The sequence below is a fragment of the Cardiocondyla obscurior genome, linkage group LG05 (assembly GCF_019399895.1).
Source record: "Cardiocondyla obscurior isolate alpha-2009 linkage group LG05, Cobs3.1, whole genome shotgun sequence".
Lineage (NCBI taxonomy): Eukaryota > Metazoa > Arthropoda > Insecta > Hymenoptera > Formicidae > Cardiocondyla > Cardiocondyla obscurior.
Window position 1 is genome coordinate 5,023,182 of NC_091868.1, and position 22,874 is coordinate 5,046,055.

The 22,874-nt window shown below is 43.2% G+C and overlaps 1 protein-coding gene across 4 annotated transcripts in view; it reads right to left on the reverse strand.

Moving 5' to 3' along the window:
* Shrm (shroom) overlaps positions 1-22,874 on the reverse strand; it is a 102,411-nt gene that overhangs the window by 63,040 nt on the left and 16,497 nt on the right. The window contains exon 1 of one of the 4 annotated variants that reach the window (XM_070656882.1): positions 11,402-11,849. The exons of the other annotated variants lie outside the window; for them this stretch is intronic. The gene's annotated coding sequence lies outside the window, so the exon portion shown is untranslated. Of the gene's footprint in view, positions 1-11,401; positions 11,850-22,874 lie in introns of those variants that run through there. 4 annotated transcript variants of the gene reach the window in all.

A 22,874-nucleotide genomic window follows, 5' to 3' on the forward strand; every position in this document is an offset into this window, starting at 1 on the left:
CTGTCAAACAAAAAAAAATGAACAGATAAATTTGCTTTTATGAAAAATCATGCCGAAGCAATTTTACCACAGTCGATAGAGAATCGTCGAGCCGCTGAATAACGATAGATAATAAATCGAACGAGTAAAAGCAACGGAGCACGAGGCTGCATTATGACGAAATCGTTACACACAAAAGAAAAAAAAAAAAAAAAAAAGATAAAAAAGAAAAGAAAAAAGAAAAAAAACTCGCTCTTTCGCAATCTGTCGTAAACGAATCATCATCCTTATTAACCAGCGACTCGCTAGCGCGCGTTTTATGAAATAAACTATGAAGGAAACGATTAATCTGCTTTTATCTCGAGAAGACAATGGAGCCGTTCTAAATTCCTACCTGGCAATAACCGGTGACCACTCGCGCAGTCTTTTAGGTTCTATTCGCCGCCGCTGACACCGGGCAGTGGGCACGTGCGAGCGGGAGAGAGAATCTCGTTGCCCACACAAACTGAAAACTGTTGCCGTGCCAGACACGTCACCAGACACAACGTCGCTTGTGAAATGTAACCTACATACTCTAGGAGCACGTTGCACCTCTACCTAACCGTGCAGCGGCCAGTCGCATAAACATACGCGATAAACCGCGCTGTTGAATCGACACGTAATGCCCCGATAGAGTTCCGCGGCGAGGAACGATTTACCAATCTCCCGAGAGCCGCATATTTCGAGCGGATAGAAACGACGTTCAAAAACGTCTGTATTAATACAACGTGCAACGCGCCGTTCACGCTCGTAATAATAATATCGTGAAACAATTTCGAATGCGAATGTCGCGGAGAAAAAGAAAAAGTATCCCCGTGAAAACTGGTTCCCGTTCCCAAAGCCACGCGCATAAAGTGACTCTTCGATATTAACACGCACGCACGAACGGCGCTCGTTCCGCGGTACGCAACGATAATGAAAGTCCGACGCGTATCTGTCGCTTGCCTTAATCATGCGGCGCCGCGTACGATAGACGCACCGCGCCGCGTATTTCCGATACGTAAGTGTATACTTTCACTGATCGCGCGGCACGTGTTCACTTAATGCAACCGGCGCGTTTCTGCCCGCACGATTATTATAGCGTGAAGGTAATTCGAATCGCGGACTCGGTACAGCGCCGCAAAATCAGGGCCACGACGGACGGATGCGTCGAGCGCTGCAACATATGTGACTCGGTCATTACTCCGTTTATTCTCGCGCCGCGCGGAGTTATTCATTCGTTTGGCATCCACGTGCGATTGTGCCGACTGTGCCACTTTCGCAGGTCGAGGCGATTACGAAATTGTCTATTATATCGCGGTTACTCGATCTTTCATATAATCACGAATCGGCATCGCCGATTAAGCCCTTACGTACGAGTTCGAACGGGCATCTTGCAAGGCCGACTAGTATATGCTTCCTCCATACATCTTAACGAGTTCCGATCCGAATCGATCCGCGAAATCACGACGCTATAAATTAAAGAGGAACGCGAACGGTGCCTTATCGATATTCTTTCATCTCGTACATCGGGGAGACTGGTAAATCGGAAATGTCGTACGACGGTTCAAACACTCTGTTCCTTTCTACACGGTCGCACAAAGAGAGATTCAGGAGGGAGAGAAAGAACTTGAAATAGTCTGTTAACTAGCGGCAGGTTCAGAGCTTCGGAGTGGCCGCCTGCAAACGGCGCGCTCGCACGCAATTCCTTTATATTCTCCTGCGGTGCGCGCTGTAAGAACATGAAAAACGAGCGTAGCCGGCGGCATTGAAGACGAATAATTGTTTTAGTTAAATGATCCGGCGACCGATATGTATCGGACTGAACGGACGGCGCGCGTTAATCTCCGACGCGGATTACTGTAACGACGCGCGTGAGAAGAATAGGGAGAGAGGAACAGCTTCCTCAGGTTGAAAGCTTGCCGGAGATGGGTAGTAGATTTTATAGAGTGAATAATGCCAGCGAGAAACGCACAGAGATTCCTCCATGTTCGAGCACGCCGTTGGGACGCGCGTTTCCGCTCGAGGAGTTTTCCCGAAGAAAAACTGATCGTCCGATAGAGTACCGCGAGTATAGTAATTATGAATGCTATTAAGCGCGGCTGAAAACTTGAGGCTAATTGATTCCGCCTATAAACGTAAACTTTATTCGCGATGCGTGCAATCGTCGGAATCTATCGTGCGCGCCGCATATTAGCGCAATACTTTGAAATGGAAATTTATAATTGCAGCCTCGGGCTAAAGGAAAGCACATTCGCAATGAGTTCAGTTAACATAATGCATTCACCTACCAAGTATTTCAATTTTTTTTTTTTTTTTTTTTTTTTTTTTTACGTATCCTCTTAAGTTACGCTAAACGTTACAAAGTTTAGCTTTAAATATTTCGAACGGAAAGTTAAACAGAGACATGTTATTAAAAAAAAAAAAAAATATTACGACGTGAAATAAATTTGATTTTATAATTATAAATCTGCAAAGGAGCTTGTTAAAAGCTGTTTAGGATTAATAATCTTTCCCAATGCTCATGGTGTTAATTAACGTACGTAAACGACGTGTTATCTCTCGATGTCCGTTAATAAATTATTACAAATACGTCATGTCGGTAAATATCTGTATAAGAAATGCCAAAGCTGTGACGAAGAACAGACGCCGAGATAGACGGTGGTGCGTCAGTTTCTATCATTATTCGATACCGATTTATTCGGAGCGGAATGTCAGATATTGACAACATTAATGAACACGCGGCAGCGTTATTGCTCACGCAAGAACGAGAAGAGAAAGAAAAATGCGTAATCCGCGAAGATGGAATTAGATTCAGCCGTGGTGACATAAGCGAGAGCACGCAACGATAAGTAGAAGTGACGCGTACACACGATCGCTAGACACGAGAAATGAGGGGAAAAAAAAAGAAAAAAAATAAAAAACGTTAGACGCAGAAAGTCGGAAAGAAACGCAGAACAGGCTCGAGTAGAACGAGACGAAGACACGCCTACGGATGTGCGTACACAGACTGCCGCTCGCGTGTCTACAAGCTTCACGTGAGGAGGTGACAGTGAAAGTTCTGAATCACATTCCGATTCCGAGAGAGTACTATTAATAGTCTTGGAATACGGCGGACTAGAGGAAACTCAATAAGGCCAGTAGCGCGTGCAGATGGTGTACACTTGATTCTCGAAATAAATTTCAATGTCTTTACGTGAAATGTCATTTAAATATTATTGATAACGCGTTGGATAAGAATATTATTTTAAGTAAATATTTAAGAAAAAAAAAAAAAAAAAAAAAAAAAAGAAATTACCTTAGTACTCGGCGACACCTTCCGCACACTTATTTCCTTATGTTCCTACGAGTGCTTACCTGAAACATAAAAAAAAATTTAAATTATTAATTACCTGCGCAACGCTTCATTGACATTTTTAATTGTAAACCACATCGGGATGGAAAACGGTTCAGGGTTAATTACACGTATATATTTCATGTACGTACGTATGTAAATGGAAGTAATTTATCATATTCTTAGTAATATGTTCTATAATTTTAATAGATGGATACCACTCGTATTAGCAAAAGCTAAACGGCTGTGAAAAACGATGGTCCGTTAACTACCTCGCATGGTTACTGACAATCTCCCATATTACTACAACTTCTTACCGGATTCTGCGAAAGAAGTGTATAGGCGCAACGGTAAATGGTAAAACGCAAAACGTTCTCGGAAACGCGAAATCTGCCCGCTTTATTCAAGAATTAAATAGCGTTACAAATTCTTTTTTTTTTATATTCGGAGCCTTTCATAAACGCGGTCAACGAACTCCGGGTGGAATCTCAACAACTGGTTGTCGAGTTAAATCAAGAAACGACTCTCTTTGTCACCTCGCAACCCCCCTACACAATAAACATTACTGAGATGAACTCGTCTCTCCCGTGACATTTCCGACAATGTTGATGCCGGTCGTGAGAACCCGATGGTTATCGAAACGCTAAACTCAAGTGTCATAATACCACGTCTAATAACGTCGAGATAGCCACGTTATATTTACATACATAATATACCTCGCAAATACGTCATAAAAGCAGGTATTTAAACTTACGTACATTTATCTCTGCAGATTTGTACATCTCCGAAAAAAATGTAATAAAATTTTAAATAAAATTTCTGAAATTTTCAAAATGTGCCTCAATTTTTTAACCTTTTCTTTTTTTTATTATATACCTTTTATTACATCCTTCTAAATATTAACGTTATTTATCGCGCTAGAAGGGAAACCGTGACCATGAAACGCATGTTTCTTTGACGCGTACGACAAGTTAACGCAATAAAATATCTACGCTCTTGCTTCACGGATTAACCACTGACAGAAGTGAAATGCTGCTTTTCTTGATCGTGTGCGATAAACGCGAGGCGGTTTGCGTGCAGAATAAACTACACGATGTGCCACTGTCGACGTTAAGCGACATAACTAGAGATGATAAGAAGGCTAACGAGAAAGGTGCATCGCGGTTTCGCGAACAATTGGGTGACAATGCCGCGGTGGATGCGGCGAGCGCGCGCGACGCACGAGTGACAATGAGACCAGCTGCAAGGTCGCACGATGCCGATGTATTGCGCGGACCGGATGACTAAACCCTTCTCGAGACATCACCGTGACCAATGATTCACCGGAGAAGCATTCACGTAGCGGAAATCGCGCCCGCGGTAGTATTCCAGGCTTCCTTGCTTTTTAACCCCGCTCATCATAGACCGACGGTGATTCAAAACGTTGCCTCTCGACTGAATTATAAAGTTTACAAATTGATTGGATCACGATCGAACGCCGATCAACTATCGACTCGTCTCTCGGGCTCGAAATTTCATCGTACGTGTAATCATGCTGCATTTCCTTAGGCCTAAGATGCTTATTATGCACTAGGTTCGCAAGATCAAAGGTGAAGGTCTTGGTAAAAGTGAAACTCTGCGTCATTTACGATAACGACGAAGAAAAATAGTTGTTAATTATTGCGCCTCGAATATTTGATTTTTTAAGGAGCAGCTCGCGTAAAAATTTATATGTTAAATATATATTATATTAAATTTGTGTGTAAGCACGCATAGATGCGAAGGATATTTCGTGACGGAGTTAAAGGAGCAGCGAAGGGATTTAAACGCTATCTGGGGAACGGGTCGTCGCACCGCGCTCACCCGAAATAACACCGAAAACGCAACACTTGCACAATTCATCTGGTATGTTAGCCTCGAGTCCTGGCTCGATCGCGTGGGTCGTCAAGTGAGTTCAGTGTCAGATTCGAGACGAGTACTCATCTGGCATGCATAAAATACTTTGGTGGCGCCAACACGTCGGACAGCTCTCGGTCGGTATCTATAAGCCTGCACACACGCACTTGGGCCATCCTTTCGTCTCCTTTCCTCCTCGAGACACGATCGTGGGCTTCGCGTGGCCCGACTCTCCTTCTCTTTCTAGCCGCTGCCGATCCGAAGGTAAGCGAACGAGCTGGCAGGTATGTGCATTTTTATGCGCTCATTTATGCCCACGCGTACACTAAAAATAATCCGGTATCGAAGCTGAAGGATAATAAACGGTCGGCCGACGATGTTGCCCGCACCTTTCCTCCGCGGCAAATCTCGTCGGATCCCGATCCCCTAACGTGCGTTCTCTCTTCCGTCTTCGCGGATCTCATTATTTATTATAGAGCGCAGGTTTGGCTGCTCTCGTGAGGGTGTATTTCTTTTTTTTCTTTTTCCGCGTACGCGTTATAACCGAGAATAATAAATAATTAATAATCACAGGATGGGAGATTATGATGCAATTTTCCCGCGGGGTCTTCGCAACGTTGTAACGTACGAGGGCGAAAAATGAGAGAGATCTTGCCTCTCTGATAAGAGGCTGCTTGCGTTAAGTTGCCGGCATGTACACTCGTAATTGAAGATTAGATATTAATTGCATCGCTCGCGGCGATTCCGCGGTTCCTCGTCCTTCGAATACGACGGGGGAACAATGCCCTCCGTGCATAATAGTGGAGAACACGGTGATTATGCTCGAGCGTATCATGACTACGTTAGACTGTGTATATCACGTCAAGAATAAGCCAGCCGATCGGGGTATCGTTCGGCTTTAATCCGCCGCGCCGGTCTAACGCCGTTTTGATCATCTTACTACGGCGAGCTCTTCATTGTAGCCGTTCGGCGAAGCCGAGGTATCTCTGGACGCGCGATTTGCACACCGATAATTTAACCGCAAGAGAGTCAGCTGCAATTATGCGCTTGTACCAAGATACTATCCAGTTCGTATGATAATTTTCGATGTTGTAAGATAAAATCTGATAAAAAGGCTCGCGCTAATTCTCCCCCTAACGCAACGATCGTCCGGATCCGCACGTTCACGCCACGCGATTGCTAATGTCGCGGACGGAGTGAGAGAAAGGGACTTTAATTGACACCAATTATTTTTCGATTTAATTGACGGCGGTAAATGATTTGGCGTAAAACATCGCGCCTTTTACCTTAGGCTTGAATTAAACCCGTATTCGCAAGCCGGCGGGGTGAGGGCGTAGACTTACGCCCGTGCGCGCTAATGATCGTTGCGCGATAACGCGAGAGAAACATACGTACATAGACAGCCGTAAATAAATAGCGCATCGTGCCCTCCGACTTTCGTATCTATATATGCGGAGGGGTCTTGTCGATGCTTTCGCCCACGTAACGATCGTGCGCGCATCGCGAATTCTTCACGGTGATCGCCTCGGCCACCCCAGCGGCCTTCGACACGAGGACGACGGATTTTATTCGATGAGGAAAGAGGGGTTCACAGGGGTCGTGGAATGCGCCCGCGTAAAAGGTACGTTACGTAACAGCAGTCTACGAGTGGTCGGTGAGCGAACCCCGCGGGGGGAATTTATCGTCGCGAATCCTTTACCCGGAGCTGTCGCGGCAAGCTGATTCGGTGTCGATGTACGGCTCCTACACGCGAGGCGATGTTCCTACGCAAAGATCCGTGTCTTTTCAAGTCAATCGGCACGCATAGGGAATCATGTACGTCGACGATTTGATCGTGACAGACCCGGTGCATTGTCTTACCTCGGAACGTGACCGTTTAGCGAAACGTACCTACGCGCCGATCAACTAACGCGCTGCCACTCGGGTTCGTCTCTCGCTGCTAAATTGCCGGAAACGCGCTCATACATAACGCTCAAACAATTTCGCTCGCTGAATCGGAATTAATAGCGCGTTGGGAAGAGCGGGTCTCGCATTAAGAGACGAATTATCTCATCTAGCGGAAGAACGGGTAGGAGAGACGGGAAAACACGTGTCGACGGCCGGGAAGAAACGAGAGGAAGGAAAAAGGAATAGCGAGGGTAGCCAAGAAACAGGATGGTCAAGCGAATAAATAAGAGGCTACTATCGGTACAAAGTTGCGGGCGAGGGACGACATTCCGATCCTTGGAATACCCTTCACCTCCTATTTTCCACATTCTCCTAAGCCCCGTGTCCTCCTCTACTTGAACTTCGCGGCGCCTCAAATTGCGTCAGCCGGCAGTTTCGACGACGCGCGTCGTCACCGTGGGGCGCAAAACGTGTGCGTCAACCATGAAAATTACCGCGGCTGGATACGCGAGTGAATTCGCGAACGGATATTCCGTTCCGTCCGTTAATAATCGTAGGCGAAGGCGCCTGGAATTTCCACGGATAAAATCTCCAAGAAATTAGACGACGTTCTCACGTGGACGGGAGCTCGCGTTGGGGCCCCCGATAAACCGAGTAGACGCCGGACGAAGCTTGATTTTACGCGTCGCGGCGTACGCGATGTTTTAATGCGCTACAATAAAAGTAAAACTAGTTCGTTAAACCGTTCGCAAAAATAGTCTGCGTCGCGTAAAGAACCGAGCGATGCTTTCTATGTAATTCGAAAGCAATGACGGCGAGGAATGCCGTCAAGGTCCGCGGATATGTAATCAACTCTCGCGTGTATAACGAAGGATAGAGAAAAGGAGGAGACGTAAACTTCTGAAGGAAGGAAAGAATTGTTCTCTTTCTAGCGCGCGGCGATCCCTGGGAACCTTCCTCCTCTCGCGCGCTCCTTCGCCTTCTCTTTCAACTAGTCGGATTATATCGCTAGAGAGATAACAAATATGACAAGCCTCGGCGTTCGGGACGCAACAGGGACAACGCTCGTCGCGTATTAAGATACGGTAAGTCCGTTTAATTTCAGGCAAGTAAGAAAAGTATGCCGAGACCGCGGAGTCCTCAACGGGAGAGCACGACTTCCCCCGGCCACGAACGTCGCGTCCTCTTCCCTTTTAAAGAGAATTCTTGTAACCGAAGACTCGGCGACATACGAGATTGCGTGCGCGTTTCGTGAAATTCTTAACAAGGAACCGAAAGAGGTAAAGCCGGGATCGCCGCAAGAGCAGCGGCCGAGCAACCAAAAGTGCTGCGTCGTCGTCAGCGATGAGATAACCGGCCGGCAGATTAGAGGTCCTCTTACCACGGTGAATTTATCACCGAGACGCGCGTGCAAAAATGCACTTTGTCGGCAGGGCGAACGCGACGAAACGCCGCTGATGCGTTGCAATCAACGCATGGGCAGGTGCTCGCTAGATGTACAGATATACATACGTACGATTTTTGCAAATTTACAAGATCTTATTTCATCACATTACGTTCAATAAAAAAAAAAAAAAAAGAGAGAAAAAAAATGAAATCTACTACCAGCGTTTGCTAAAAACACGTCAAAGCAAACGAGATATTCCGATTTTCAACGTAAAGCGCTAAAACAATAAAATATATCTAAGAAACGTATCGCTATTTATACAGTAAGTATATCACGGCGGTGTTACTGTGCAGAGTATGTTTATCTTGGATACATTCCAACACTCTACGAACGCGGCGGTGTCCTCTCCACGAGTCGGCGAGTAGAAAATATCTAGCGGCTAGATATTTGAGCGGCGACGCCGCGACATTAATATCAGAAACCATGCTGGGAGCTGGTAGATGCCACTATCGGATGTCAGTTTTGTCAAGCGAACATTGCCGCATCCGACATTCGTGTAGAAACACGAGGCCTTTACGCTTTGACGAGAGCACCTTCACGTCGAAAGCGTTCGAAATACCACGTGGTTGTAAAAATATATACGCAGCGCTACAAAATGCCCCTTCGACTATTTTATGATAATGAAATATAAATACGAATTTATTCGAATCCTCTCGGCTGCAGTTAGCAGCCACGGGGATTGCAACAATGTGTATCATTACGAGTGCTAAATACAGTTATTTAAATACAGTATGCACCGGCAATTGAAATGCTAAAGGATCAACCCGTGTTAGATGACGCGGGGGTTTTCTTACAACATTGAATAATATTGAATAAACGCATGCTTTGTTTATTTATTTTTCGTAATCATTATTCGTGGAGAATTCTAACAGCGAACCTCTCCGGCTTTGGCACCTCGCGTAGGCGCAGATACTTTTCAATCCCGACTGAAATACTTAAAGTTTGACGACAATCGCGCAGCGCTTTCGATTAAAAAGAAAAGGAACCCACGAATTTGGATATCGTTATCTCACACGTTATTCTTTTCTACATATTTTTACGATGTCTGCATCGCAGCCAAATCGATTTCTCAATGGACGGCCTACCGTGAAAGATAAAATAGAGAGCTGCGCGAAAACTATTTCGCTCGTGGATCGGGTTGACCTAAAGAGTCGATCGCGACGTGACATTGTTACTTCGAAAAGGTTATCATCGAGAATGATCCGCGCGAGTCGGGGAGAGCGAGCGAAATTCTGGTCGCGAGCCCATCTCCCCGGAACCGTGCTCGATAAGTCAGAAGGCAGGTTTCCGAGCGCGCGCGCGCCCGTCGTCTTTATGGCACTCTGTCGCGCAAGTCGTTAACTGCCTCGGGCTTGCAGAGCCCAGGAAACGCGAGACTGTCTCTACAACGAGATTTGCGCCTCGTGACTTATGTCATGAAGCGGTATTTACGTTGCCAGTAAATGTCGACGAGCCGAGAATTGTCTCTCGTCACGCTCCGGATGTGCAAAGAGTAAAATGGAGCAAGCATCGACACGACTGCTACGTGTTTTACACGAGAGATGAATATGACCGATATGCACGTATTTCGTGATACAGCCGCGGACTAGAAACGTTACTTCCAAAGGAGATATGCATTTAGTACCTCGTTACAAATAATACACGCGTTACGTAAAATTTTTTGGTATTAAAATATTGAGAGAAAGAAAAGAAAAAAACAAGCTGAACAAAACGACAAACAAAGTATTATCTTGCAAATAATAATTCTCAAATGGCAAAACTTTCTTGCAACGATTAAAAATTTATCTAAAAAACAAATCAAATCGTAATCACAATAATTAAGAATCATAATAAAAATCAAAGAAAGAATTCCGATAAGATATCCAATCGATTTGCATACGTTTCATGCTCATTCGCCGCTCCTCGTAAACGAGCGAAAATAACAACCATACCCGGAGTGACGGAATCGCATTGGCAGCCATACTTTAAGGACACTTGGAGCCAAGTCGAGAACGATATCGACGCGCGATCGGCATTTCTTGGTCGAAGTTTATGAACGTGCTCGGGGGGCCGTTGACACCATTGGCCCGATCCAACCCCGGAGGTAAGCGGCACTCGCACCGCGAGAATTCACATAATTGCTGACGGATGCTAATGCGCCCTACCGCGCCGCGCCGCGCCGCGCCGCGAAGGAAGAAAAACCAGATTCACAAGTTTCGCAAGCGTGGCCGCGCCGACGTTCCGAGATTATCGGAGTGGACCTTGAAGATGGCCACGAGAGAGAAGTAGTTTAGGCTGTACCTCGATCATGACTTGAGCAAATCATTCAACTTTTTTTTTTTTTTTTTTTTTTTTTTTTTTATTGTCGTCAACACGTATACGTATATGTCTTCTGTTATTTACGATTCTATTTGACGGCTGAATTCGCGACGAGCACCTAGAGACCGAAATCGTCTAATTAGCTAATATTAATCGTATATTAATGCGCGCTGTCGAAACGACCAGGCATATATCTCTTGGAACGACGTCAGCGCGCGACCACTCGGACGCGATAAACGATTTCACGATATAGCGACGCAACGACGTGAGTCACGGGTAGAACGAAGGAATCATTTATTGTTAATATTTCTGGGCTATTTTATCGCACGCTTGGTGCGCGATGTGCTGTCTTAAGTCGTGCAGATTTCTGCAATTAATAATTTCGTGTGGAATTGCCCGCGTTTAATAATAACGTGCAAGGCCACGGGTAATTTATTCAACCTAGAGATTACAGAGCGCACGCACGCGTTATTAGATTCGGACGTTAGTTAATCATATTAATTTCGTTGGGACAATTACAATTGAGTAATGTAAGACCGACGGCGTGTTGCCAATTCGCTTACCTTTGTATCCTCCGGTTAAATTAAAGTAGGTTAGTTTTCATCCTTCCCTCCTTTCGTGGGCAGTATTTAGTACATTCCGTGAATTATTCCGACATCTTGTAGCACTTCAAATCACTCGAAATTGTATTACCCTGCTTTCCCTTTTTACAGTCATAATTACCAATCGCCAATTTTATCACACGAGAGACGAAAAACCGAAAAAATGACGGAAAGAGGTTATCGCGGTGATTTTGTACGATTTAGATCAAGAAGCGCGACGAACGATCAGCCGATAACTTGTTCTAAAAGCGGCGAGTAAGACGGATCGCGATATGAAGTTCCCCGCACACTTTATCGTCCTCGAGTTCCTCAAAAAATCTCTTACTCGAAACGGAATGAGAACCCCGGCCGCGACGAAGAAGACGGGCGAGGTGCGGATCTCTTCCCGCTCCTCCCGCGCAATCGCGGTTGTCGGAATCTACCGAAGAAAATTGTAATGGAACCCGGTGGTCGAAAATGCCCGATGCAATTGCCGCGTAATTCACGTCGGACGCTCCGCGCGCGGCGCTGCGCCCGTGACGTCACGTTGTCGTTCCGGAGCACTTTTTCTAGGCACGAAACGAAGCGCAGGACGACGAGTGAAATGGCAAAGGAGCACAGAAAATGATTCCCCGTACTCGAATTGATAACGTCGACACTTATTTGTACGCGATACTTTCCTATTCGCGGTAGAAAATACGCGAGATCGCGGAGCGATTACCGACACGTGCTCGCGCCCGGAGCTCTGCGACTGGACTGACCGTTAGAGATTTCGGGCGTTGATGGAAAAGAGAGAACCGCGTAAGAGAGACAAACGGTCGATCGTCGATTTAACGTTGTCTGTCCGCACGGAGTTCTCGGAAGCGCCGAGCTGCCGCCAGCTTCTGTTTACATTTTTTTTTACGAGCTCGCCGAGCTCGAAGTCGTCCTCCCACGAAATAAATAAACGTGTTTTTCTTTTTGCAATTCCTACCGTCGTTTTCGAGCATTAAAATCGTCGCTGTTATAAAACTTGTATTCGAGCAAGCCCCCAAAATAATCTAATAGTCCGGATATACTTTTCACTTATGCATAAGTTAATGATAATCGTAATTAATAAGATTATTGTTCATTAAAGACATTAACATAAAAAAATTGTGCAAAAACGATTGAAATACGATTATACATATTTTTATACGATACAATAAAAGTATATTAACGTAATTATCATTGTTATTGCTGTATCTGGTAGCGTGTTACAATTAACGAGTTCTTTGAAAGTCCACCAAGAGACAAGTAAGGTCGGTCGACGTGACAAGAAGATCGAAGTGAGAAAATGGAGAGAGAACCCATCGAATTAGTGTATCATTATAGCATTTTCTCAGATCGTCATGGTCACCGACTCGATTGGTAGGTCGGGTAATCAACCGCGGTGCAAAAGGCGCTTTCCGTCTTCGAGCTCCAAGGTTGGAAGCCGCTCGCCGTCGAAAAGAGGCAAGAATCATTTGTAAAAATCACGTCCGGAGATACGGAGTTTGTTAGCTTGCGTTATTTTCCGCAAGAAAACGAATTTTCTTTGGGTACCAAATGATCCATAATAACTGTCTGCGGCCGGCTGTGTTCCTACGACTTTACGATGTCTTTGCCCGAGAATGTATACTTGAGCTCCTCCTTCGTACTTACGTGTACGCGCTGACTTTAGCATATTCCGCGTATAAAAATATATTCAAATTAACATCTGCCGACACGTGGTATGTAAAGATATGTAGCGAGTATCTTCTAAAATCGATAGCATTGCGAAACTGCAGTCGACGATAAAGGAAAAGTTGACGCATAGAAAGGCAGGGGAATGTCAAATCTACGTCGGGGAAGCATATCATTATGGGATAGTAATTAGCGTTGCGCGTATGACTGACTACCATCTTCGTGATGCATTGTGTCTTACTTTCACTTCCGTCATGGTTTCGAATAAAATTGCCTCCCGCGTGGCATTATGCACCGAAAACCATTTGCAGTTTACTTAGCAAATAATTGCTGCTACAAAAAAAGAAAAAAAAATACTATGTTTCGCTACGTGATATCGTTGTCGTTTAATACTGAAACCCTCAGGTGGAGACTTGGCCGTGCCTACGTCTTCCGGTTACGAATTAATTCCGAAGCTCGCTCGCCACGTCAAGACCCTGAACTGTTATGACACCTGAAGGCGGCAGAACGTAGATCCCATTAGGGACATATGGCACGTAGGTGCTGCGCACAATATTAATATCCTTTCACGAGACCTATGCACGAGACTTGTGCATAAAGCTCGTCCTCACGGCGTCCTAAACGGCGTCAGTCACGTTTTCAACCTGCTTTGAAATTATAATGCGATTCACATTGGCGTCTATTATCCCGTCCCTTCTCTCTATTTTTTTTTCTCGAGCTGGTTAATTAAATGAATAAATGGACAATCGCAAAATACAGTAATTACCTATCTCGTAGAAATTCATTGAATGCGGGGGACGGAAAACGTTTCCCGGGCTCGTGCGTGTGCGTTCTACGACGAATAATCTTTATCTTTTTTTATACTTTTGCATTATATTCTCCTGCGGTCGAAAGTATTTTAGTGGCTTGTAATTTTGCGCATTGCGACGATATCGGTATTCCGCTAATCGATATTAGCATTCCAAATGTCAACGCCGATACGTGATACCGAATGGATAAGGCGGATGTATCGGAAGAAAGTTTACGAGCGTGGTGGAGGCGTAGATATAATGCACGCGAATTGTGTCTGCAGAACTATGACAGTGCTAAATGGTTTTAAGCGCGCTAACAGCATGTCGGCTCGACTTTGCCGTTCACCAATCGAACCGTACCATTCCATACGAAAGACAGACCTCTGACGGCTTTAACTATCCACTTACGGTCATGTTACATCAATTACGATGAAAACCGCGGAGATACTGTAATACATGCGAACTAATCAACGATGTTGTAATTTTCTACAAAAAAAAAAAATTATAATAAATTTACATGAAAGTTCAGACACGGTTGTTGATGCATCGTGGTGATTCATGCATGCTCAGTGGACAATGACAAACTCGCTAAAGGACGCTAATTAAATTACAGCAAATGAACAAGCTCGTACATTGCACCGTCACGATAACCGTAAAGCATTAAAACAAGTTTGTATGAGACAGCCGGAATTTCTATTACAATAATTCCCGATGTAACGTAAAAGAAATCACAAAATTCAATTTAATACGAACGCTTAATTTTTTTTTTTTTTTACGTTTCCGACGCAACGCATTTTGCAATTTTCCGAAATCAAATCGTTACAGATACTTTTAACCACTCCCTCGTAAAATCGTCCGCAAAATTAGATAAAATAGATAAACGATGGGACTTTCGTTTCCTTAGAAATCGAGACCGCCGAAGTGTTTCAAAGCGCCGGGAATACCGGTTACCAGGGAGTGCGAGTCTGCAAAAAGTTATCGAGGAACGCGGAGTGCACGCAAAAGTGCGATATGAAAAAAATCAAATGTCGTATACCCCGGGACGATCTCCGACATTCTTGCTCGTCGTATTCCTGGCATCGATATGATTTTCCCGTTTACGACGGCGTAAAATAAAACCGCGCGTTCGCGTCTCCGTTCGTCCATCTGTCCGTGTTTCTCACATCGCCGCATATATGCAATGGAATGCAGTTATATCGCATCTCAGCCGACTCGAAAGCGCGACGATCGAGCAGCGCGACGTCGGATAAAGCGTTCCACGTCGGATATCGGCGAGAAGGCGTACGTCCGCGGCGCATAACTCGACCAGGCTCCGTCGTGGTTTCGCATTCAGATATAAAAAAAAAAAAGAAAAAGAAAAAGAAAGAAAAAAAAAAAAAAACGAGAGCGTCGCTAGAGGAACCTCGACAGAATCGTGTTAGGTGCAACACCGTGAAATCAGCTCTCGATTATACGTCGAAACGCTTGGTTTAAAGATTTTTTTATGGGACGCCTCGACCTGGTTATGCCTAGTCAGGACGAGTACGCTTGACTGATGCTACCACGTACACTACCCGTGAGGAAGTACCGTTCGACCCCGCTGATAGTGGAATAATACGGACGCGTGGCACTACACGAGACTTTTTAAACTAACGAATATCACGTAGCGGATTCTTCAAAATGTAAGCTGGATTCACGGGACTTTCATCGAGCGTTACGAGCTCAATTCGAAGTAGAAACTTTTTTCTTTTTCTTTTTTTTTTATGTGTACATTCATTATAATATGGTTGGTATTTCACGCGAGCCGTAACGATTTCCGAACGTTATCAATGTCGCGAATTATTATAATCGTAAATCATATGTACGCGAGATACGCATGCAGTAATAAACCGGTCAACAACGTGCGCATCGTTTTACCTCGCCGCGGCACCTTATTTACGCTGCTCTCAATGTTTCGATCCTAAATCAACAATCGTCGAATACGCGCGATAACACTACAATACCTGCTACGCTGTATCCGTTAGGATGCAGCACGTAGAAATATTTCTCATGGGTGTTTCGTCATTTCTGTGAGGCGTGAATTAGAAAACGCCACCCTTTGAGAGAGTGCTTTCTCTCATTAGATACACAATGCGGACGAGATCCAACACAAATAAAATGTATATCCGTCCCGAAAAAAAAAGAAAAAAAAATAAAATAAAATAAAATTAATAAAATAAAATAAAATAAAAATAAGAGTTGGGTTCATTTAATGAATTCTACTGAATTACTGTGGCGACTGGGCACATTGCAACGACGTAACTTAGTGCTTTTACGGTATATCGTGGCATAATGAGACCTGGTAATAAAGCAGTTGAATATAGTGCGTCCGCTCGTCAAGTAGTTTTCCCAGTCTATTGTACTGACGTATCAAGCTCCGTTTGCGCGACGTTTAACCTGACATTTAAGAAACCGTTCGCGGCGCAATTTTGCGCAGCTTTGCGCAATTCCTCGGAAAGCACTTGGGAAATTTTGCCGTGTGTGTACGGGTCGATTTCGCTGTTTTATTGGTGTTATCATTCACCGTGATAAGATCGGCAAACGCGAGCAGCGTAGATAAATGCCGTATCTTACGATAATGCATCAACAATCGCGAGCATGCAAACAAAAACTTCGCGCTCCGCGGGTTTTGCCGGTCTTTGTAATTAACATTCAACCAGCGGCGTCAAAAACGTCGGGCAAAATGCGGAACGAATCGGTCGCGAATATCGAGATAAATCGTAGCGAAAACAGCTGTCCAATTATTATCTCGGAGGATCTAACGAAAGCTCGGCGAACGTGCAAAAAAAAAATGCAACGATATAAGTAGGCGAGAGCATCCGCGGAATCGCGTGTTTTGTCAATCTCTAATTAGGATAATAATAAAACGACATTTGTACTAAACACTGAAATAATTTTAGGGATCTTCGCGTATCATCGATCAATGATAAAATAATCGAGCGGCTTGTAACAAAAAAAAAAAAAAATAAGTGAAGTAAAAAGATTACGGTGAATAGTTAAAAAAAATGCAAGATAACGTCGAGGTACTGTAAAGAACTTCAAAGAAAACAGGAAACGCACACTTGGCCACATTACTTTACGGTGTTTATCGAAGACGGCTATGGATTCTCAATTAATTAGTGCGCCGAGGCTTATTGTGTTGATTAAAAGCATGCTTGTCTTAACTGTCAAAGCAACGTGACTCTGCTGTGAGTAAATAGCGCTTTATCATCCCGAGAAACCGTTATCTCGAGAAGAGAGTACGGAACTTCGTTACGCAATGGGCAATAAGGCGGGATTAATTAATGGAAGGTTGTACGTTTACAGGCGCTCTTTGGGAGATATGCCATTAATCCGGTTTCTTCGCAGAAATATGAAGAAAAATTTATATAATTGCAAAAACAAAGGCGATGTCGAGCACGATAAGGAACGGATCGTAAATATGTTACGAGCGTGAGCATAAATTACGTGTAGAATGGCAGGACAGTGGAATTTTTATATCTCGAGATAATGTTAAGCGCATTTTTATGCGCAGATTTACTTCAATGAAATTGAAATTTAGCAGTGAATTATTGAATCAAGCCGATCGACGGAAAGAACATAATGCGGGTCAATTAACGTAATGATTGACAGAGCTCTTTAAATGGTAACACAAAGCCTTATTTCAGTCAAGGACTATTGACTTCTTACGAGATTACCACAACTGATAGTTTGATTTTCTGCAATGACACCGGTCGAGTTTGCTGGACCGAGGAACGAAAGAAAGAAACCGGATTCGTTGCTAAATATAGCATGCGCACGTGCACGAGTTATCAAATATTGCTTAGCGTTAATTTTATAAAGAAATTATGCTGATAAAATAATGCGTTTAAATAATAATCGCGCAAAAGAAATTAATTAATAAAATAAAATTAATTTTTTTTATTAAACTAAAGCTGGCTGAAAAAACAAATCCATATCCGTTTTGCGTTATATTGACGTAGTACACGCTATATTATAATAAAGGTTGACTAGTTTTTGAGGTCAGCTATCAATTTCCGAATGAATTATAAGTAACATGATATTGAAAATCTCAACCGGAACGCTGCAAATATACTTCGCTTTCACTGACAAATTTCTTCAATTTATGTCTAGATTATTTGTATTACAGAACATTGTTTTTGCTGCCATCAGTTGAGACAAGCTCGCAAAAACGTACCGATAATAAAATCTAAAGAGTCAGAACGACAAAACAGCCTCGTAATTTAATCAGCTGTAATAGACGTTTTCATTAACCAGACTTTATATCTTGCAACAAGATTTTCGCTTAAATAGATAAAACGCCATCCTCTATCGCACGAGCGTATGAACTCTAGTTTGAAAAAAAAAAAAAAACTCAAAGCTTATATGTCGCAATCGCAAAACTCGCCGCACGACAAGAGCGTGGCCGGTCGCGCGGCCGGATAATTTTCCAGCGATCGTTCATGGTCCGTGAGTGTACAGACCGTAATGACCGCTCTGTTCTCCGTGCCGTGTCATCGACATTTGCAGAATCACTCATTGTCACAAATGACTTGAGTGCCGCGGCACGCATCGTGGTCATTCGCGATGCAAAAGGCCACACGCGCGGGATTCATAAAATCGCGGGCCGTGATCAAGCGAGGCTTATTATTAGCGCGCTGCGAACAATGTAGTTTAAACTGGTCCTGCGCCGCGGACCATCGACACGACAATCATTTACTTTCACGCGACAAATATGGCTCTGTTATATTATGCAACATCTATCTCGTCGTCTAGTAATAAGAGCAAAGTAGTAATTTGCAAACCCGGAGATAAATTAGCATGTTCCTTATCTCACGAAACATGAATGCTATGCAACTTAGTATCACGCTTTCTGAATAATTACGAATAATTTTAAGAAGCTTGAGAATCCCTCGGTATACAAAAAACTAATATTAACCCGAAGCGAAATTTAGGCCAGCGTCAATGTATCAGACAATGAAAAAAAAATGTTGGTCTTCGGCAGTCTTTTATACAACAGAAAATTATTCAGGCCAGGTCCTACGAAGGAAAGTCTTATGCCGGTGCTCTTTCGTACTAGTCGGCGCGTTATACGGTAAAATATGAATTAGAACGGTAAAGATCGCGCGCTCGCATTCCGAAATAGATAAACGATTGGATTAGTGAAGCGTCAGGTAGCTCAGTTCCCGAGGAGACGTTATTCGGAGCGCTATTTAATTCATTTGCGACTATGAGGGACGCTATCAAAAATTGTAGACACGATGCAATATATAAAAAAGCACCACGGAAGAAAAAGATAGTACTGGAAGATGTACTTCCGTGCATGTAATAAGTATACCGTGGATTCCAATCTGTCTGATCATCATACGAAAGAATGGCTTTACTCCTGAAATAGCAATTGCGATCCGGTAATAACGCCTTTCGAGCATTTGCCCCGGTCGCTCATCACCGCCGCGAGGTAAGCGCATATCTCTGGGAATTCACAGACATGCGTCCGCTTTTCACGATTTACAATGTGAGGCGCGCACGCGGCCGATATTCTTCGGCAATAAACTCCTCCACCGTTCCTTCCTTCGTGCTCTTCCGCTTCTTAAACTCTATCCTCATTCCTCGTTTAATTCCCCGCCCTTCATGTTGATTCCCAAGATTATTGGCCAATCGCCGATTATATTCGCCCTGGAAGCTCGCAATTTCAATGGCTATTGCCTGCCAACGAGAATATTAATGCAAAATAAATTACGCTTGATAAATAGATAACCTTTACTTTATTACTTTTTCACCTACGCCACCTATTCAGTTTTTTTATTTTTTTATTTTTTATTTTTTTTTTAATAAAAGACATCCGATTGCGATATCTATTGGCATGTTCTTCTAATAAGATACTCGAATAAAGATGCGTTGAGAAAAATATTCGAGACGCGTCGAGATGAACGACTGGTCAGTCGTTCTCGAATGCATAATGTCAACTAAATCGATTTAATGTGTTTTTTTGCCCCAACCCTTCGGAATAATACGAGCAAGCGAGCAACGTCGAATATCTAATCGATACATTCTGTCGTCCAGGGTGGTCGGAAAATATGCGGCATACCGGACGATATTTCCATATAACGTTCCTCTCAATTTAAAAAATATCGAAATAACTACATATATTCTTTGTCGTTAAAGCGAGTGAACGTCATGTAACGTAACAAAAAGTCATTAGTATGAACTAATCTATTGGTAAGTCATTCTATTCAGTAGTCACTTTCCGAAGTAATGATCTCAGCTAAGACGGAGCCTATGTAATCATTGAGATAGATCACGTTATTCCGCATGAACGACCTGGAAAGCGACTACTGATATTCGTGAGAGAACGTATTCCAGTCCAAGTGGGTCTTCTATCTAATAATTGAAGAGATGTAACTGGGAGAACTGAAAGCCTACATTCGTTAAACACAAATAATCACGGCAAGTTCACATAATTTGAGGAGCCTCCCATGGAACGTTCTTAAGCAATACGCACGTGATCTCAAGGTAATTTCAAGCGTTTCTAATACGTTCGTTTCGTACGTTTCCGCGCTCCCTTCTTATTTCATTCCACGACTTTTAAGTTTTATCACTAAAAACCGTTAGGACAGCACGGCTCCATAGAAATAAAAATCAATCTAAATTAAGAAAGAAACAAATACCGAAAGATCCTAGTAAAATCAACTTTTTCACAAGAAATATTTAGCTGGACCTTTTTCCCTTAAAAGAAACAAACTAGATTTAACTAAGCTGGCTGAACAAGATACAAGGTATTCGAGATAATATCTGTAAACCTTAAATCTCCGGTCTTTTCTTCTTTGAGAGTCAAGTCTATTATAAATAAGCATAATCAGCTTATAGCGCATTAATAAAACAGATTGATAATTTTTTCTAGCAACTTTTCATCAAAATAATCCCTATCGGAAATTCTTATCAAGAAAAAAAAAATCCTTATCAGATAAAAAATAAATGTAATGTAATAATAATTTTATCAACTATCGCTCCTTTTATCATTAAAATGACGTCAACTTAATTAATTTTACTGTTAGATATTTTATCGTCAATTTTCCGGCATTATGCATAAAATCATATTACTTCATCGTTCTAAGGTTAATAGTTTTAATGAATGTAATAGTAATATGTCCACGGTCAAAGGGCACGATAGCTTGCACGTAACAACTTTCACTGTAGGCCCCTTCACGAAGCAGCACGGCCGCGATCGAAGCGTTTAATGACGGTATTTTAATAAGCGTTACATTTGGAGGTCTCTCCAGGTGTGTTTGGTATGTGTCGGAATGGCAGACCAGTCGTAATTATTACAGGTAGCTACCTACATCAACGTCTAACGCGTCAAAACTATCTTTAAAGCGGAATTCTTGGTTCTTAAAGGTAGCTTCCTCTCCATTCACGATAGGAACTTTCTACCGCGTGCACGAATACCTGCGAAAAAAATACGCTGACCGTCGCAAATTTCTGTCGTTTTCCGGTATTAGCTCCGTAAAGGATTTTTCATGCGTCGCCGTCGATAAATATCGCTTATCTAAATCGAATTATATTGCTTGACACGTCTGCTACCAGACGTACAAACACTTTCATTGGCAATTGCGCAATCACTTCTATAATTATCAACTGCCGCGTCAAAGTGAATAACTGAGTAATAATAATCAAAAGTGACACGTTCAATCTTGGCGCATAGTTTTTTTTTTTTTCTTTTTTAAGCGACTTACATTTCACGTTATGGATAATCTATACGCCAATATAAACACTTGAATTAAATAATATTTAGCAATCAACATACATGTGTCTTATTTATTTTAATCGCACGTTTATTACGCGAATCGTATAATATAATTAGATCGCTTATAATATGATTTTGTTTCCAGTACACCGATTCAAATTAATTTAATTAAATTTTCTCCGCTCCAATTCGCGATGGTACACTCGCAAATTTGGATCATAAAATTATTATTGCTGTGCCTTAAAGTTTCAAAGAGCGATTGCGGAATTGCGATTAAACCACGGAAATTAATTTACCGGATTACGATGTAACATTTATTCCTAATATCTCTGATTAATTTTTAATATATGTACAAATACTATACCTAATCCTTTTCCCTTTCCTAAAAATATACCAGCGATCGTAAACTAGATTTTCTATTTTTTTTTCTTTTCAAGAAACAAGCGTATATATTTTAATTCGAGAATTAGCATATAATGAGTAACACTTCTCCCATTTAAATCGCATATTCGCCTCGGCCATCAACTCGCAACTACTTTCACACAATTATATTCGCACATTGTATTACCACCCGCAATTTAATCCTGTTACAACGTACACCTTATTCGAAGAGAGAATTTAATAAATCCTCTCTCGCTCCGATTCACGCGACTGCGCGGCACGGAGCGGCGTCGATATCACGCTTATCCATGGCCGTTCGTCGAAGAAGCAACCTACGAACGTGTAGAAAAGGTCAAGGCACCAGCCTTGGTATCGACCTGATGTCAAGGATACCGCCGTCCCGTGACGCGCGCGCAAGTGACGCTCCCGCGTTTATAATGTAAAAAATTCGACGCGATTCAAGTGGAGTCAACAACCTACCCGGCCAAGTGATGACTCGTTGATTATACTCGCGAATGCGAATGCCCCATACGGTCGTCTCCTTCGGAAAGAAAGTCACGCCGCGCGCCGTGGACGAAACAATGGATCCACCGGAAAATCGGTTCAACGCACCGCTCGACGCGAAAGAAGATTCCTCGAGAATGTCGTGGTTCACCATCGGTGCCGGCCGATACGTTTTGCCGCGCGAGAAGCGGCAGTTGCCTTGCCCGTTTAGAATCCACCGCGACGATTTTCGGGAGCGTGTGTACCACGCGTGGAGAAACGAGCGAGCCAGAGATCCGGTAGGGATCACTATCTGGAATTTGCTCAGGTAGTAAAGCGATTTCTTAAAATTCACCGCCGTTTCTTCCCCGCGAAA